A 4,267-nucleotide genomic window follows, 5' to 3' on the forward strand; every position below is an offset into this window, starting at 1 on the left:
TTCGGGGTCAGAGTGGACCTGGGAGCAATGGTAATTAAAGGGTGGCTCCACACTCCCCGAAGCTCACAAGCTGGGGCTTCACCACTGGATTTAGTTTAAAGTCATATCCAGGATCCCCATTGAGGAACTTTTACCCTCTGCAGGGGGGGGCAGTCGGCGTATTCTAATGCCCCACCGACAGGGCCAGGTAGCATGAGGATATTACATTCTACTTTTCTAATTTGTCTTGTGCAATTCATAACTTCACACATTGGAATGTAAACAGTTCTTTGTTTGCATTGAATTATAATTTCGGTTATATTTATGAGACATAAAAAAGCATATCAATTCCAATTGGAATGAGCTTATAGCACACCTCTGCTGTCAAACATGCGTCACTACATATTCATATACAACAATTAAAAATAATGGCCCGGTTTCCCTGAATTTATATTTCTGCTTGTAAACTTCTATTAAATTATCGACATTTTGTATAATTTCATAAGATATCTATATAAATTAAAATAATCATTCTCGATAGAAATCCTAGTACAATCATGTAGAGCAATGTATCCTCGTATATTAAAAATACAGGTCGTTCCTACATACCTTTAGCGGAATCAATTGACAATTTTTGACACAGTCATGATTCTAGTTAAATATAAAAAATGTAAATGATAAAATTGTTAATACTTCTATTAGTCCTTTCCTTCCGTTACATTTGTTCAAAGTATAAATAATTATGACACTCCACAAGAGTAAAAATAAATAAACAATTTTTTAGCTAATCTACCGCATCTAATTATAGAAAGTTTATGGATGTTTAGAAATGACAAAAAAGAATTTGTATTATTTTCATAATTCGTATTACTGTTCTTATCATTATTGTTTTTCTCAGACCATTTGTGGTCGATTTCGGGAGGCTTTACACAATGCTGTTATGCTACACGTCCAGTACTATGAACAGAAACAGAGAAATAAATAGGAAGAAACCGGGTTCTGAATTCAACAAAGTTTCGTCTTGATTTTATCCTGAGGAAATCTTAAAATAAAGACAAAACATTCCTAAACACATAAAACAATTTCTCTCTCTCTCTCTCTTTCTCTCCCTCTCACGCTATATATATATATATATATATATATGTATATATATATATAAATATATATACATACATATATATGTATAAATATATTGGTATAAATATATATTTATATATATATATATATATTGTATAGATCTATATTTATATATATATATGTATATATATTTTTATATATAGAGAGATTTGTATACATATTTATTTGTATATATATATAGAGAGAGATTTGAATATATATATATATATAATTATATATATATATATAGATAGATAGATTTGTATATATATACATTTGTATATATAGATATATATTTGTATATATATATATATATATATATATGTATATATACTTTTGTTTATATATATGTATATATAAATATATATATATATATATATATATATATATATATATATATACTGGTAAAAGTACGCGTCGTTGACTGGGTTCAAAAACTGCCGACAGAAAATTGACTCTGATTTATGAAAGTATGATAGGTTATGAAAAGGAATCGCTGTAAATTTGGGTTGAATTTGGGGGTACCAAAACAAAAGCAAAATATTACAAAAGTAAAAATAAAATACATAAACCCCATAATTTATTATACCATACCGTTTCTTACTGAAACACTTATCACAATATTCGGTTAATCTATATTAAAAAAACCTTCTTAAACTTTGTGACATATTTCCATTCAATGGAGGTCAGGTGCGAACGAACAACCCATAATTGTATCATACCATATTTCTTCAAACAGAAACATTATTATCAACGTATACTTAAACAGATAGATATGAAAAGTCTTTATTAAAGTTTGTGATTATTTCCATTCTATGGAGGCCAGGCGCGAACGCACACCATACAATTTTATTATACCACCTGTAACACTTGTAAACGGTTTTGTTTAATTTTTAAACTTTTATTTCCATACTTTGTCGACCAGGCGTGAACGCAGGCACCACAATTTTAATGAACCACAGTTCTGCCCGATCAAACCTACCCATTCCTGTGTCTCGATACATCTTCTATCATTATATGCAATCAGTTTTTTAGAATAGTCAATCATATAGGAGCCTATTCTTGACCAGACACACACATACATTCAGCTTTATATTATATATATATATATATATATATATATATATATATATATTAATGTATCTATATATTTTTAAATACATCTATATATTTGTATATATATATATATACATACATTTGTATATATATACATATGTATTTGAATAAATAATGAGCTCCCATTATTTACAGTATATATATATATATATATATATATATATATATACATATACTTATATATATATATATATAAATATATATATACTAGCAAATGTACCCTTAGCTGACTGGGTTCAAAAACAGCCTACAGAAAATGGACTCTGATTTATGAAAGTATGATAGCTTATGAAAAGGAAGTGTTTTAAAAGTTGGGTTGAATTTGGGGGTATGAATACCAAAGCAAAATATGATGAAAGTAAAAATAAAATAGATAAACCCCATAATTTATTATACCATACCTGTTCACACTGAAAAACTTATCACAATATTGTGTGGATCTATATTAAAAAACTTTCTTAAACTTTGTGACATATTTCAATTCTATGGAGGTCAGGTGCGAACGAACACCCCATAATTTTATTATACCATATTTCTTCAAACAGAAACATAATTATCAAAGTATACTTACACAGACAGATGAGAAAAAGTCTTTATTAAAGTTTGTGCCTATTTTCATTCTATGGAGGCGAGGCGTGAACGCAGACCCCACAATTTTATTATACCACCCCTATTTAAGTTAAAACATACTTATCAAAGTATTCTTATGTATATCTATATCAGAAACACTTGTAAACTTTTTTTTTTAATTTTTAATTTTTTTTATTTCCATACTTTGTGGACCAGGCGCGAACGAAACCCCACAATTTTAATGAACCATAGTTCTGCCAGATCAAAAATACCCATTCCTGTGTCTTCTATCATTATATGAACTCAATTTTTAAAAAACAGTAAACCATATAGGAGCCTATTCGTGACCAGACACACACACACACATTCAGCTTTATATTATAGATATATATTTGTATATATATATATATATATATATATATATATATATATCTTTGTATATCTATATATTTGTATATATATTTGTATGTGTATATGTATATATACACATATATATTTGTATATATATACATATATATTTGTATATATATGCATATATATATATTTGTATATGAAGGCTTCCATCAGTCTTGACAGACTATGGATACCCACTGTAAGGGTGCCTGCGCGTGAAATTTGTGTGGCAAGACTTGCGCAACCTCTAACCACGCCTCTCCTGAGTCAACATTATTGCATACCAGTGGCAAGTTGAAGTACAAGACGACTGGAAACAATGCTGAGATAAGCGGAGAGCACATACAGCGCCTAGAATTCCCAAATGGTCACCCATCTGGTATTAGCCAGGCTCAACGTTGCTTAACTTCGGTGATCTGACGAGAACCGGTGTGTCAACGTGATTATGCCGTATAATTAATATTTGTATATATATGTTTGTATACATATATATATATATATATATATATATATATATATATATATATATATATATATATATATATATATATATATATATATATATATATTTAATAGATAGATAGATAGATAAGCGGTAAAACACAAGACAGTATGTGGTTAGTAGTAATACTATGCATTTTAATTCTAAAATAGTTTTTAGTATTACGCAATTCATTCTAAAATTGTTAATAATAAACAGTGTCGAAACAGATAAGGCACCAGTTAAAATCAGTTGTAAGTTAAGTCTTTCTGGGTGTAGCATTATGGATACGAGCTATACTATGAATAGAAATGTGAATTAATGCCCCCCCCCTGAATTGCTTCGCTATGGCTTAAATTAAGAAACATTCTGAGCTCTACATAAATATTTTTGAATTCTACTTAAGTTTTTGCAAGTTTTACATTAAAAATTACATTCAAATGGCAACTGTATTTCGATTACACTTAATATTACCAATTATTAATCATCGTTTATAAAGTTTAAACGGTTTATATATCTGTGTATTGTAGTTGAGCTTATATTTCGCAATAAGTTATTAACTTGCTATTTTGATAATTCTTCATGAATAATAACACACTATACAGAATGTTT

At 28.4% G+C, this 4,267-nt stretch overlaps 1 pseudogene; it reads right to left on the reverse strand.

Moving 5' to 3' along the window:
* Nucleotides 1–3,513: 3,513 nt before the first annotated feature.
* LOC145241892 (5S ribosomal RNA) lies at nucleotides 3,514–3,630 on the reverse strand (annotated as a pseudogene).
* Nucleotides 3,631–4,267: the final 637 nt, after the last annotated feature.

Source organism: Euprymna scolopes, chromosome 20 (assembly GCF_053919585.1).
Source record: "Euprymna scolopes isolate OS-2025 chromosome 20, ASM5391958v1, whole genome shotgun sequence".
Classification (NCBI taxonomy): Eukaryota; Metazoa; Mollusca; class Cephalopoda; order Sepiida; family Sepiolidae; genus Euprymna; species Euprymna scolopes.